At 37.6% G+C, this 16313-nt stretch overlaps 1 protein-coding gene across 6 annotated transcripts in view; it reads right to left on the reverse strand.

Annotated features, from left to right (window-relative positions):
- The window catches only part of GABRB2 (gamma-aminobutyric acid type A receptor subunit beta2), a 388018-nt gene that overhangs the window by 252348 nt on the left and 119357 nt on the right, over positions 1-16313 (reverse strand). The window lies entirely within an intron of this gene.

Raw genomic sequence — 16313 nt, forward strand, 5'->3', positions numbered from 1 at the left:
GCACAACTTATTCTAATTACAAGGAATAAAGGAACCCCCTGGTATTAGTATGCAGGATTAATAGAGAAAAATTAGGATGTTAAAAAAGGTCAGTTATCAAAAAATACATTGATACATATTTTGTGAACTGTAAAACAAACATTAAAGACTTCAGCTCTGGGGGAAAATTCTAATTACTGAATTTAAGCATTAGAGGATGAACTGAAATTTCAAAAAGTTCTAAAGAGCTCATCTGAGTCATTTCCCACAAAGGTACTTAAAATTTTTTGTTTTAATATCTCCAAGAAGACTTGACATTATTTTGTATCTTAAAACTATTTTAGCTGGGAAACTAATTTCTCACATATATCCGCTCTTGTGATATGCTCTTGCTTTTTGTAGAGTAGATAGAAAATCTACTGTAGGGTTTAGGTGACTTCAGTTTGGCATGCTCAATAATAGTAAATACACCTCAAATTAATTGACCACCTACTATATTCCAGACATGATCTAGTGTTACTGAAATGTATCATCTCATTTAACATGTGGAGCATCCTATTACTATTCCCATTTTACCGATAGGAAAATTGAGAGAGGGCAGACAGAATAAGCGAGAAGAACTACAATCCTGCAGCCTGTGGAATGAAAACCACATTCACAGAAAGATAGACAAAAGGAAAAGGCAGAGGACTATGCAAGACATGAAGGAACAAGATAAAACCCCATAAAGACACCTAAAGAAGTGGAGATAGGCAATCTTCTAGAAAAAGAGTCAGAATAATGATAGTGAAGATGATCCAGGACCTCAGAAAAAGAATGGAGACAAAGATCAAGAAGATGAAAGAAATGTTTAACAAAGACCTAGAAGAATTAAAGAACAAGCAAACAGAAATGAACAGTACAATAACTGAAATGAAAACCACACTAGAAGGAATCAATAGCAGAAAAACTGAGGCAGAAGAATGGATAAGTGACTGGGAAGACAGAATGGTGGAATTCACTGCCACGGAGCAGTGAATAAAGAATAAAGAAAAAAGAATGAAAAGAAATGAAGACAGCCTAAGAGAGCATTGGGACAACATTAAACACACCAACATTCACATTATACAGGTCCCAGAAGGAGAAGAGAGAGAGAAAGGACCCAGAAAAATATTTGAAGACATTATAGTGAAAAACTTCCCTAACATGGGAAAGGAAATAGCCACCCAAGTCCAGGAAGAACTGAGAGTTCCAGGCAGGATAAACCCAAGGAGAAATATGCCAAGACACATAGTAATCAAATTGACAACAATTAAAACAAAGAAAAATTATTGAAAGCAGCAAGGGAAAAATGACAAATAACATACAAGGGAACTCCCACAAGGTTAACAGCTAATTTCTCAGCAGAAACTCTACAAGTCAGAAGGGAGTGGCATGATATACTTAATGTGATGAAAGGGAGGAACCTACAACCTAGATTACTCTACCAAGCACAGATCTCATTCAGATTCGATGGAGAAATCAAAAGCTTTACAGACAAGCAAAAGCTAAGAGAATTCAGCACCATCAAACCAGCTCTACAACAAATGCTAAAGGAACTTCTCTAAGTGGGAAACGCAAGACAAGAAAAGGACCTACAAAAACAAACCCAAAACAATTAAGAAAACAGTAATGGAAATATACATATCGATAATTACCTTAAATGTCAAAGGATTAAATGCTCCAACCAAAAGACACAGGCTTGCTGACTGGATACAAAAATAAGACCCATATATATGCTGTCTACAAGAGACCCACTTCAGACCTAGGGACACATACAGACTGAAAGTGAGGGGATGGAAAAAGATATTCCATGCAAATGGAAATCAAAAGAAAGCTGGAGTAGCCATACTCATATCAGATAAAATAGACTTTAAAATAAAGAATGTTACAAGAGACAAGGAAGGACACTACATAATGATCAAAGGATCAATCCAAGAAGAAGATATAACAATTATAAATATATACGCACCCAACATAGGAGCACCTCAATACATAAGGCAACTGCTAACAGCTCTAAAAGAGGAAATCGACAGTAACAGAATAATAGTGGGGGACTTTAACAGCTCATTTACACCAATGGACAGATCATCCAAAATGAAAGTAAATAAGGAAACAGAAGCTTTAAATGACACAATAGACAAGATAGATTTAATTGATATTTATAGGACATTCTATCCAATAACAGCAGATTACACTTTCTTCTCAAGTGCGCACGGAACGTTCTCCAGGATAGATCACATCTTGGGTCCAAATCAAGCCTCACTAAATTTAAGAAAATTGAAATCGTACCAAGCATCTTTTCTGACCACAACGCTATGAGATTAGAAATGAATTAGAGGGGGAAAAAACGTAAAAAACACAAATACATGGAGGCTAAACAATACGTTACTAAATAACCAAGAGATCAATGAAGAAATGAGAGGAAATCAAAAAATACCTAGAGACAAATGACAATGAAAACACAACGACGCAAAACCTATGGGATACAGCAAAAAGCAGTTTTAAGAGGGAAGTTTATAGCAATACAATCCTACCTTAACAAACAACGAAAATCTCAAATAAACAATCTAACCTTACACCTAAAGAAACTAGAGAAAGAAGAACAAACAAAACCTAAATTTAGTAGAAGGAAAGAAATCATAAAGATCAGAACAGAAATAAATGAAATAGAAACAAAGAAAACAATAGCAAAGATCAATAAAACTAAAAGCTGGTTCTCTGAGAAGATAAACAAAATTGATAAACCATTAGCCAGACACAAGAAAAAGAGGGAGAGGACTCAAATCAATAAAATTAGGAATGAAAAAGGAGAAGTTACAACAGACACTGCAGAAATACAAAGCATCCTAAGAGACTATTACAAGCAACTCTATGCCAATAAAATGAACAACCTGGAAGAAACGGACAAATTCTTAGAAAGGTATAACCTTCCAAGACTGAACCAGGAAGAAACAGAAAATATGAACAGACCAATCACAAGTAATGAAATTGGAACTGTGATTAAAAATCTTCCAACAAACAAAAGTCCAGGACCAGATGGCTTCACAGGTGAATTCTATCAAACATTTAGAGAAGAGCTAACACCCATCCTTCTCAAACTCTTCCAAAAAATTGCAAAGGAAGGAACACTCGCAAACTCATTCTATGAGGCCACCATCACCCTGATACCAAAACCAGACAGAGATACTTCAAAAAAAGAAAATTAGAGACCAATATCACTGATGAAAATAGATTGAAAAATCCTCAACAAAATGCTAGCAAACAGAATCCAACAATACATTAAAAGGATCATACACCATGATCAAGTGGGATTTATCCCAGAGATGCAAGGATTCTTCAGTATACGCAAATCAATCAATGTGATACATCATATTAACAAACTGAAGAATAAAAACCATATGATCATCTCAATAGAGCCAGAGAAAACTTTTGACAAAATTCAACACTCATTTATGATAAAAACTCTCCAGAAAGTGGGCACAGAGGGAAACTACTTCAACATTATAAAGGCCATATATGACAAACACAGAGCAAACATCATTCTCAACGGTGAAAAACTGAAAGCATTTCCTCTAAGATCAGGAACAAGACAAGGACGTCCACTCTCACCACTATTATTCAACATAGCTCTGGAAGTCCTAGCCGTGGCAATCAGAGAAGAAAAAAATAAATAAAAGGAACACAAATTGGAAAAGAAGAAGTAAAACTGTCACTGTTTGCAAATGACACGATACCATACATAGCGAATCCTAAAGATGCCACCAAAAAACTACTAGAGCTAATCAATGAATTTGGTAAAGTTGCTGGATACAAAATTAATGCACAGAAATCTCCTGCATTCCTATACAGTAATGATGAAAAATCTGAAAGAGAATTTAAGGAAACACTCCCATTTACCACTGCAACAAAAAGAATAAAATACCTAGGAATAAACCTACCTAGGGAGACAAAAGACCTTTATGCAGAAAACTATAAGACACTGATGAAAGAAATGAAAGATGATACCAACAAATGGAGAGATATACCATGTTCTTGGATTGGAAGAATCAATATTGTGAAAATGACTATACTACCCAAAGCAAGCTACAGATTCAATGCAATACCTATCAAACTACCAATGGCATTTTTTACAGATCTAGAACAAAAAGTCTTAATATTTGTATGGAGACACAAAAGACCCGGAAGAGCCAAAGCAGTATTGAGGGAAAGAAAATGGAGCTGGAGGAATCAGATTCCCTGACTTCAGACTATACTACAAAGCTACAGTAATCAAGATAATATGGTACTGGCACAAAAACAGAAATATGGATCAATGGAACAGGATAGAAAGCCCAGAGATAAACTCACACACCTATGGTCAACTAATCTATGAGAAAGGAGGCAAAGATATACAATGGAGAAAAGACAGTCTCTCAATAAGTGGTGCTGGGAAAACTGGACAGCTACATGTAAAAGAATGATATTAGAACACTCCCTAACACCATACACAAAAATAAACTCAAAATGGATTAAAGACCTAAATGTAAGACTGGGCACTATAAAACTCTTAGAGGAAAACATAGGAAGAGCACTGTTTGAGATAAATCACAGCAAGGTGTTTTTTGATCCACCTCCCAGAGCAATGGAAATAAAAACAAAGATAAACAATTGGGACCTAATGAAACTTAAAAGCTTTTGCACAGCAAAGAAAACCATAAACAAGATGAAAAGACACCCCTCAGTATGGAAGAAAATATTTGCAAATGAATCATCAAAGGATTAATCTCTAAAATTTACAAGCAGCTCATGGAGCTCAATATCAAAAACACAAACAACTCAATCCAAAAATGGGCAGAAGACCTAAATAGACATTTCTCTAAAGAAGATATACAGATTGCCAACAAACACGTGAAAGGATGCTCAAAATCACTAATCATTAGAGAAATGCAAATCAAAACTACAATGAGGTATCACCTCACACCAGTCAGAATGGCCATCATCAGAAAATCTACAAACAACAAATGCTGGAGAGGGTGTGGAGAAAAGGGAACCCTCTTGCACTGTTGGTGGAAATGTAAATTGATACAGCCACTGTGGAGAGCAGTATGGAGGTTCCTTAAAGAACTAAAAACAGAATTATCATATGACCCAGCAATCCCACTACTGGGCATATACCAGAGAAAACCGTAATTTAAAAGATACATGCACCCCAATGTTCTTTGCAGCACTATTTACAATAGCCAGGTCATGAAAGCAACCTAGATGCCCAATGACAGACAAATGGATAAAGAAGATGTGGTACATATATACAATGGAATATTACTCAGCCATAAAAAGGAACGAAACTGGGTCATTTGTAGAGACATGGATGCATCTAGAGACTGTCATACAGAATGAAGTAAGTCAGAAAGAGGAAAACAAATATCGTGTATTAATGCATATATATGGAACCTAGAAAATGGTACAGATGAACCGGTTTGCAGAGCAGAAATTGAGACACAGATGCAGAGAACAAATGTATGGACACCAAGGGGGGAAAGCAGCGGGGGGTGGGGGTGGTCGTGTGATGAATTGAGTGATTGCGATTGACATGTATCCACTGATGTGTATTAAATGGATGACTAATAAGAAAAAAAATATAAACTTTTTAAAATAAATAAATAAATGCTGGAGAGGGTGTGGAGAAAAGGCAACCCTCTTGCACTGTTGACAGGAATGTAAATTGATACAGCCACTGAGGAGAACAGTACGGAGGTTCCTGAAAAAACTAAAAATAGAACTACCATATGACCCAGCAATCCCACTGCTGGGCATATACCCTGAGAAAACCATAATTCAAAAAGAGTCATGTACCACAATGTTCACTGCAGCTGTATTTACAATAGCCAGGACATGGAAGCAACCTAAGTGTCGTCCTTCGACAGACGAATGGATAAAGAAGATGTGGCACATACACACAATGGAATATTACTCAGCCATAAAAAGAAATGAAATTGAATTATTTGTAGTGAGGTGGATGGACCATAGTGTCTGTCATACAGAGTGAAGTAAGTCAGAAAGAGAAAAATATCCTATATTAACGCCTATATGTGGAATCTAGAAAAATCGTACAGATGAACCGGTTTGCAGGGCAGAAATAGAGACACAGATGTAGAGAATAAATATATGGACACCAAAGGGGGAAAGCAGACGTGGGGGCTGGTGGTGGGATGAATCGGGAGACTGGGATTGACATGTATACACTAATATGTATAAAATAGATAACTAGTAATATCCTGCCATAAAAAAATAAATAAAATAAAATTCAAGAAAAAAATTTGAAAAAGAAAACTGAGGCACAGGTTGGTAGAGTGATTTTCTCTAAAAGTCACAGACGGTGTGATGGACTTGAGATTGAAATCGAGGATGGTTGTCTCCAGAGCCCAGGTACTTAACTACCAGGCTATCACTAACTAGCTAGTTGACCTTGATGAAGTCATTTAGCTTCTCTGGAGGACTGGCCAATTTCTTATATCCCAAATGAGCTTGGAAATTCTATAATGCTATGAAAATACATTACATGTTCAGTGACCCCGTATATTTTGTAATTTTGTTTTACCCACACACTCAAATGCTGTATTTCACAGCTGTTCATTCTGTTTTAGTCAATTATGTAGATTAGCCCACCCCAGACAGGCACAAACAGGCCTTTCCCCTAGGAGTCCCACTTAATGTTCTCTCCTGATCGAAGGCTCCCTCAGCATTTTTCTTCCAGCGTATGCTCTTGATTTACCTCTACAGAAGCCTTCTGCTTAAATGAAAATCTCCAATACTCATGCATAACTGTTTTTAAAAACTCTTTACAAGTCTTCATGTAGAGTCACATGGGCTACTATGCTCAACTTTGTAATCACCAAAAAAAGTAAGATTGCTAGCAATCATGCTCCCATTTGATAAATCGTGCCTTTCAGATGAGAGCTATTTGTACTCTTCTGCAGCTGTTTGGCTTTCTGTGACTCCTTGCTTTTCTGGAATCTTATTCTCTGTAAAGATACCCTGCTCATTAAAGGAGACACAGGTTTCTACTACAAACTCAGGGATTATAATGAAAGACATTTCCTTGAGTAACACGCCTATGGAATCCAAACAGCAGTATCTAACATAATCTCATTTTGTAAGCATATAAATCCTAATCAATCAAAAGATTAATAGATACAGACATACCAATCTGTAGTCAGTCCCTTGTTCACCAAGATTCCCCATATTACATTCCTGGTGGTCTCATCCACATATCCTATGCTTATCACACAATGAGAATATCCTCTCTTCTTTCTAGGTTATATCTTAAAGGGAGCCTGACCCTGAGAAAAAGCAATCTAATTTTTTTTCTGCTTTTTGACTCACACCCTAACAACTGAAATCTGGCTTCAGATCACTGTAAGAGATTTAATTGTACCAGAGCCACTGGAAAGATATATTGCCAGGACTCTAATTATTTCAACAGGGATTTTTTTTTTGGTTTGTTTTCACAATTTAAAACAATGTTTAGATATGTCAGATACTTTTTGCTGCATTCAATATTTAAAATATTTTATTTTGATTTATGATGCATCAGACACGTACCATTTCAGAATAAGTTCATCGACTTTATTCCAGTCCTTTAATTTTCTTTTTTTTAACAAAGTAAGTGGCTCACAGACACTGATTTATAGCTGGTCAGTGACTGACGGAGGTTACAACCTCAGCTGGGTCTGCTGTCACTTCTTCCACATCCAGTCCAGTATTAATTTAAAATGTAAACGCCACATGCTGGAGGTTTTCCTTTGTCTCTGCAGCTCCACCCTCCACACTTAATCACCAGACTAGACTGCATCGACTTAAAAACTACCACCCCGGTTCTCTGGTTTCAGGTTGGATTTGGCCAACAGGGAGCAGACCAGGAGTTTGGGAGAGGGGGAGAGTGAGAGATCAGGGGACGTGTACCCCAGGCCCCATACAGAGGAACTTGTATACAGGTCCCCTGACCATTCCCTCTTTTCCAAGTCTGGGATGCTAGGGAGCAGATGGCAACCTGCTGATCCTAACTCTGAGAGGGAGGGGGCGCTGTTCCTTCTCTTTGTAAATCACCCTTTTATTACATTCATCCCAAATTATCCCATTTTCACTATGCCATCTGTTTCCTGTTGGGCCCCTGACTGATAGAATATATTATAGAAATGTATTTAAAATCTGAAGTTTCTCTAGCTAGGCTGTCAAAAAAATTCGAAGCATTCCATTTCTGGGTCTTTTGTCTTGGGATTTTAGGGATGAGAGGATGAAGTTTCCTTCCACCTTAAATGAACTGCCTCCTTCCTATGATTCCAGTCTCAGTTCTCTGTAGCCCACCCAAAAAGCGTTCTCCCTCCACCTTAGCTAAAGCAGCCCGTCGTCCCCTACCATTGGTCACTGTCTCATCTCACTTTATTTCCTTCGTAATACTTATCAACTATCTTAATTTAGTCTGTGTATGCACTGGCTTATTCATCATTCTCTGTCTCCCTAGTAGACTGAGTCTACATTAAGTTGGGTTTCTACGAAGCAGACACTGAAGGATGCTCACCAGGGATCACCACCTGTGAAAGGAAGGGAGAAGAAGAAGGACTGGACAAAGGAAGATGCTGATGCAGGATGCTGGCCCAACAATACGGAAGTTCTGGTGGGAGTACTGCCACCAGAGTTACTCACGTGAGACTGAAATGACTTTTAAACCACCTCTGTCCTCTACCATCACTATACACACACACCTTCCTTGAGTGGCTGGCATCTGATGTCTGAGGAGAAGGTTCAATGAATTAAAAGGTCAGTGGGGAACATGTTCTGAGGTTCATCCAGGCCTCGACATGCCCTCACACGTACGCATTTTCCCTGCAGTGCATGGTTGCAACTGTGATAACCTGAATTACTGCTGCTGTTAATTTTTAAACACAAAACATAAATTACTCAGAGCTGCCTCCTGTCACATACTGGCAACTCAGCTTGTACTTCCTACTCTAATAAAAGCCACCAACACTGCCTTCTCAGACTTATCTGCCACTCTGATCTCTAATGGCAAAAGATTTCCATCTCAATGGCATTTTTGCTATTTAAGTCTTTTACATAAAACAGGCAGCAAATATGTGGGAAAATGTTTCACATCATTAGAAACCACACATTTGTGTTAAAAACGTATACAGTGCTCTATGTCAATTATATCTCAATGGAACTGGAAGAAAAAAATTAAAAATAAATAAAAAGCATAATACAAAATTAAAAAGATGAGAAAAATATAAATTAAACCAGGAGGATTATTACCTATCTAATCAGCAAAAAATTAAAGACATTATAATATTCACTGCTACAGATTCTGCAGGGAAACAGACCCTCTCACACACACTGCCAGTAGAATTATAAATCAGAACAGACTTTCAGGATGGTACTGTAATAGAGAAGAATGGCCAGCATAGTGTTTGGTGATCTTCTGTAAGAGTGGGATACACAGGGGCACAGAGGTCAAGAACAGAGGCCTTGGCAATGAGTGGTCCTGGGCCCACATCTTGACTCTGTCTCTTGCTGTGTGACCCTGAGCCAACGCATAAAGAGGAGCTGCTATAATAAAAGGTCCTCTTGAATGCTGGACAATTATTTCTTCAGAATTCTATGGAAGCATGACCCTAAGCATCTCACCAAAAAGCAATGACTTCCTTCTGACTTGTAAAAATCACCTCATTTCTTCAGAAGCTTTTAGCTACTTAGGATGAAGTTCTGAAGTGGGGGGCAGGGGGTGCCTGGGGATCACAGAGCCCCTTATAGGTGAAGACTAATTAAAACAAAAAATTTAGAAGCTAAGATGCAAATGATATATTTGAAAAGTTACCCCTAAAACACATCTGTAATACAGGGTAGTTTGAAAAAACAAGAAGAAAAGAAAAAACAAATTGCCTTGTACCCAAATGACGATGCACTGAATAGGAAGCTTAACTGACTAAATAAAGAATTGAAGCAGAATAAAGTGAATCATTTAAAAAAAAACCTGGGGCTCATTTTAAAGAAAACATTCAAAGAAACAGAAAAGCCTCACAAAAAAAGAGCATAAACACTTATGTTGAAAATGACAGGGCTTCTCTGGTGGTGCAGTGGTTGAGAGTCCGCCTGCCGATGCAGGGGACGTGGGTTCGTGCCCCGGTCCGGGAAGATCCCACATGCCGCGGAGCGGCTGGGCCCATGAGCCATGGCCGCTGAGCCTGCGCGTCCGGAGCCTGTGCTCCGCAATGGGAGAGGCCACAACAGTGAGAGGCCCGCGTACCGCAAGAAAAAAAAAAAAGAAAATAACAGACAATTTACAATATAGGTCACTAAAATATTACAGCACATCACAAAAAGGTAAAAATGAAGACAAGCACATCCAATTCCTGGATGAAAAATGAAAATTGAAAATAGAAGATATCATAAGGAAAAGGTGTGTAGCAGTCTTTTTATATGGATAATTTCATTTCCTCCAACCTGGGAGATGGGAACAGGGTTGGAAGAATGAGAAGATGGACAGCCAAATTAAAGAATGGCTACGCTGTCAATACTTTCCCCAGCTCGCCTTGGTCTCTCTGTCTGTTAGTTTCTCTCTCTAGAAAAAAAGTATGGAAAAATGGCTTCATAATTCAGTAAAATGTTACTGAGTATTTAAACCCTGAAAATTAATTGTTTAACAAATAGCTGAGTGAGCTCTGCTGTTCCAGCTGGAGAAGAGAACAGACTGATAGATGTAATAAGAGCCTCTATTTTTACGGAGGGCTCAAGGGAGAGATGATCTGCTGTTCGCATGGTCCAAACAGGAAGCTATGGTCATAAATTCTAACATGAAGGACATGAAGGATTTAGGTTAAATAGAAAGATGACTTGGCTGATAGTGAAGGCTATAAAATCATGAAATGGCTCCCCGGGGTGGATGGTAGATTTCCCTTTCTGGAAATGATGTGTAAAGAAGAGGCTCGTCTGTCAGGATGATGGAGGGGGACCTAAGCACGGTATCAGGATGGTCTCAGTGACAGTCTGTATTTTCTGGTTCACTAAAGCAGCCTCTATCTTTAATATCCAGCAACTAAAGCAAATGCCTAAATCCCTTAGAGCCTGGGCACACCTTTGCTAATTTGGCTTGTAATGGATTTTAGCTTAATAAAACAGACAATAACTTGAGGAGTTGCTAAATGTAATTAAATAACTGAAGAGGTGTAATACAACCTATAAACATTAAAGTATTTCAACACACACTTAATGACAACCAGGTCCAGGTAAAGATGTATTTCTGTTAGGTAATTACTAACAGAATTGTTTAGGACGCAGAGGACTGGGATACAACATTAAACGTTGGCTATCATTTTCATGCTTAGCATTCACATTAGTTAAGGCATTTGTGGTGGTGTAACACCATAATGTCACTAATGAGTAATTATTTCTAGAGCAATTACTTTTTAAGTGATTAAGATGCACTGTATCGCTGTGACCCAACTGACTTTATATTTGCTTTCTCAATAGCTTCCTTGTCTTCCCTACCACCCCCCCCTTCCTGAAGCATATTAGATTGTCTTTTTCTCACAGGAAAATAATAGATTAATAATTACCAAATGCATACTGTTCCTGAGAGAAATACAATGCAGCAAGCTAATGTCTGCTAATTCTTAAGCTACCATTAAGGAGTTGAAGAGAGTATCAGGATTTTGGGTTGGATAATATATACATTTAAAACCTAAAATTTACAAGTTTATCATCATTTGGTCAATGAGTGAGAGAAAGGTATTAAGCCTCTGAATTGTAATATACCTGAATGATACTAAAGGTGTTGACCAATATTAATTTATCCACAGAGAGCTTACATTCTGCATGGTGTTTACTAAGCCCTGTAGAAGATATTTAGTAAAATTATTAAGATACAGTCTTTGGCCCTAAGAACCTTAAAATCAAAGCACAGATACAAGATAATCTGATGTAGGAAGATATTAGCTTTGTCATCCTGGATCGCAACTAAAGCAAAGGCCTTAATCTCTTTGAGCCTCTTTGAGCCTCAATACTATTTTTTTTTTAATAAATTTATTTATTTATTTTTGGCCGCATTGGGTCTTCACTGCTGTGCATGGGCTTTTCTCTAGTTGCGGCGAGCAGGGGCTACTCTTCATTGTGGTGCGTGGCCTTCTCATTGCAGTGGCTTCTCTTGTTGTGGAGCATGGGCTCTAGGCATGCGGGCTTCAGTAGTTGTGGCTCGCAGGCTCTAGAGTGCAGGCTCAGTAGTTATGGCCCACGGGCTTAGCTGCTCCACGGCATGTGGGATCTTCCCAGACCAGGGCTCGAACCTGTGTCCCCTGAATTGGCAGGAGGATTCTTAACCACTGCACCACCAGGGAAGTTCCAAGCCTCAATACTATTAATAGCATAACAACAATATGAGCAACTACCACTTAGAATGGATGTAAGGAATTAATGCATAGAAATTGTTTATCATGGCTTAAACATTCTTACAAACTTTAGCTCTAAATATAAAAATAATTATATATTTATTTTTATTTATATTTATTATTATTAGTCATATGTGTTAAGTATGAATAATTTGTGTCATAAGATCTCTGATAAGGGAGATAATTGGAAGCTGAAGGAGTCATTGCAGAGGAAATGAGCTATTGGCTAGGTGATGAAGGATGGGCAAGATTTTGCTAGATAGAGTATAAGGGAGGGTTTTCCATCCCAGCAGTGTGAGCACATGCCCAGAGCCAAGGACATATGAGTAAAATGGCTACAGAAACTTGAGTGGTAAGAAAATTTGTTGAGATTTACACCTGGTGAAAGGCTGATGAAGACAAACAGTGGTTGATCTTAAGTCCAGGTCACCTAGTTTATGTTTTATCTATTGAAAACCGCAGAGCACAGTATGACATAATATGAAACAAAGTGCTAATATTATAATTTACTTAAATCTGATCGATGAGTCATAAACTCAGATGCCCAGAGGGTCAGGCTTATGGCCTCTGTACTATGAGGAGTAGACTCTACCTAAGACAACAGGGAATGGTGGGAATCAGGGTCAAATGGAAAAAACATACTCTGTCAGAACAAGGGAAAAACATACTCTGTCAGAACAAGGTACCAATGTCTCAGCTTCAGTTACTTGTTGCCACGTGGGTAATAAGGCCCAGTGTTTCCGACCTTTCGATTTTTTAAATGATAACTAGGAAATATAAATATTAAAATGAAATGTGCTTAATTTTTAAAAGTACCATGTTAGTCAAATAAAATACTTGTATGAATTGGGTATGTCCTGAGGGCTGATAGTAGGCAGCCCTTGATATTATGTAATTTTATAAATGAGGAAAGCAAGTCTCTGAGGCATGGAGTGATTCACTATAATCGACACGGAGAGTGAGTTACAGGCAGTGCTGGGATCTGAACCAATGGAAACTTTATCCAAGATTAAACTAGAACTCACTGGAGGTTAAGGCTTTATGCCACTTAGTGTGGAACAGGGTGAACACGTGCCCAGAGCCAGGACAGCTGTGAGGTTTCAGTGCAACCTTCATTTCACTAATAGGTGTCTTCACATTTTAGATTATTTTTCATTACAACCTCAAAGGAAACAGTTTAGCAGATGAACACAAGTCAAAATAAAATTAAAAAAAAAAAACAAGTGTGAGTGTGGGTTTTCTTTTCTTCGTTTCAGTGCAGTAGAGAGGAAAGAACATGTCCTGGGGAGTCACGCAGCCATTCAGACCTGGGTGCAAACACCACTGTTCACCATTTCCTAGTTATGCCGCTTGAGGAGGTCAGTTTGCTTGCCTTTAAAATGAAAATAACGATGTCTAGCATATAGAGTTTCTGGAGGATAACATGGAATTGTATAACTTGATGACATGCTATCACATACAAGGAAGAGTGATAATGTCTTGAAACTTGGTTTTAAACACTGATTTAAGAAAGTCAGGAAAGAACGATTTAACAATTAGAAACGGATGTTCTGATATGAGCATTTCCAGTCAACTTCCCTGGGAAGCATAAGTTAAAACTCAGCAATAGTAATAGCCAATTAAATTATTAATATACTATTCTACCAGTCACATAAGATAGGTCAGTGAAAATTTCAGACCATGGTAAAGCAGAAATAAGTAAGGACGAGTTAGATATGGTATTGTTATTGAGATTAATTGCTTTTATGATGCACTACAGGATAGAAGAATTGTGAGTTAAAGTCAGTTTTCACAGTGTGAGTTACTGAAAAATTTCAAGAAAATTAATGAGTTGAAGAAATAAGCAAGATTTCTAACAGAACAGGAGAGTTCTCCTGGATTTACAACTGTGACTTCGAAATACACAAAATTAACATTTTTGGAAAAGAGGTGGGATAATATTTGGAACCAGTCTTGGATTCATATCTGGACCTGGCATTTCTAGCTCTGCGACCCTGTGGATGTTATTAATTCTTCTCTCAGTTTCCTTTTCTGTAACACGTGGATAAAAATGTCTGTTTTATAGCAGTGTTGATGGGAAATCACATAAAATGATGTCCATGAAGCATTTAGAGCAATCACTTGCAAATCCTCAGTGTTCAGTATATGGTACCTGTTCTTACCATCGCTATTATAATCTATTTTAAGATTCTGAATGAGGTCAAGAGGAAAATGGTGAAATATTTTTAATGAGATTAAAGGAAAAAAGGAAGCAATTAAAAATAATATTGCAAAAATATTACAATTAATGCTTTGGACACATGGATGGTATGATGTCTTTTTATATTAAAAGTAACATAATTTATGTCAAGTCTAGAACAACAAATTCATATTTATACCTTCCTTTTACGTAATGTTGGGAATGCTCCATCAAACAGTAGCTTCCATGACAAAAGGGGACGCATTAAGTATACGTTTTGTGTCTCTCATAACAATTAGTAAAGTATCCTACAAAAACTATGCAGGCAAACCACTTAACAATGTAGAGCAGTTTCCAGATTTTCTCTGTACAGTCTTTATACTTCTTTCTCTAACAATGGGGTTTTTAAGAGATGGAAAGGAATGAGACACGTAACACGTCCATCCTCAGATTCATTTGAAAATAAATACCTAAGATTAGTCATTTCCTAAGGTGAATGTCCAATCAATTTTCTCAATTCTGGAAAATACTATTTTATGTTTAAAGCATTATTAGTGTAATATTTGATATATGTAGCTATTGAACTGGTACCATTTATAAGACTGGTGTTCATTAATTATGAAATATTTAATAAAAATTTGGGGATTGCTTTATCTGTCTGAAGAACTGGAACATGTTATATATAGAACAAGTTATATTAGAATAATACTTTGTAGGGGCCAAACTATCAAATTGGTTAGCACATGGCTTTGAAAATGTGAGTCTGAATGCCTTTAAGGAGGATGTGCATTTTCCAGTTTCTCTAAGTGCCCATCCTTCCCTATGAAACCTTTCCAGGTTCTCTTCATTTAGTAATCTGCCCAGCCCCAATGGATATCTGAGTTTGTGACCCTGGCTCGCAGATACTTGATCTGCTGCATAGCAGATACCAGTAGTCCAAAAGCAGAATCATTACAAGCTTTCAAATATATTTGTCCAATCAGCGCTCTTTTTCATATGAACATAAGGGTTTATCGGAACTAGATGAACACAATCTATACTGAAGAACTTATTCCATCTTTGAGAGAAATAACTCTTCTGTAAGTCAAATTGATGGATTTGTGAGTTATTGGGGCAATGAACAATCAAATAAGGTAAACAGCACTGCCTTCAAGAGATCTCAAAGAGATGGTGTACAGACCATCTCTGTAAGAGGATGCAAACTTTTAAACTCTTGATTGAAATATAACCTTTGAAAACTGTTTCATTGAAATATATGTCCAGAAAAGTGCTCAACTTATAAGTATATAGCTTGATGAATTTGGTGGGGTACCATACTTGAGTAATAGCACCCAGAAGGTATGGATTATTTCCAGAGTCCAGAAGCCTTCCTCAAGGCCCTTCCAGTAGCTGCCCCTCCCCAAGGTATCCACTTTCCCTACTTCTCTCACCTTAGATAGTTTTCCTGCAATAGAACTTCGTATGAAAGGAATCACAGTGTGCTCTAGTTTGTGTTTGGTTTTTTGAATTCAACATTACTTCTGAGATTTATGCTTAGACTTTAGGGGGATGAGAGTAGCAAAATCATCTGACATTATGTGCCAAGGGCTCTGACAAGATGTACTCACAAGGATTCACTGTATGCTTTTCTATATATGTGGGGTAATTTGAAAGGAAAATGCACAGTAGAAGCTGGAAAATAAGAAATCTATACATATAAGCTATGACAAGTATTACAC

The sequence above is a fragment of the Globicephala melas genome, chromosome 3, assembly GCF_963455315.2.
Source record: "Globicephala melas chromosome 3, mGloMel1.2, whole genome shotgun sequence".
In the NCBI taxonomy this organism is placed as follows: Eukaryota; Metazoa; Chordata; class Mammalia; order Artiodactyla; family Delphinidae; genus Globicephala; species Globicephala melas.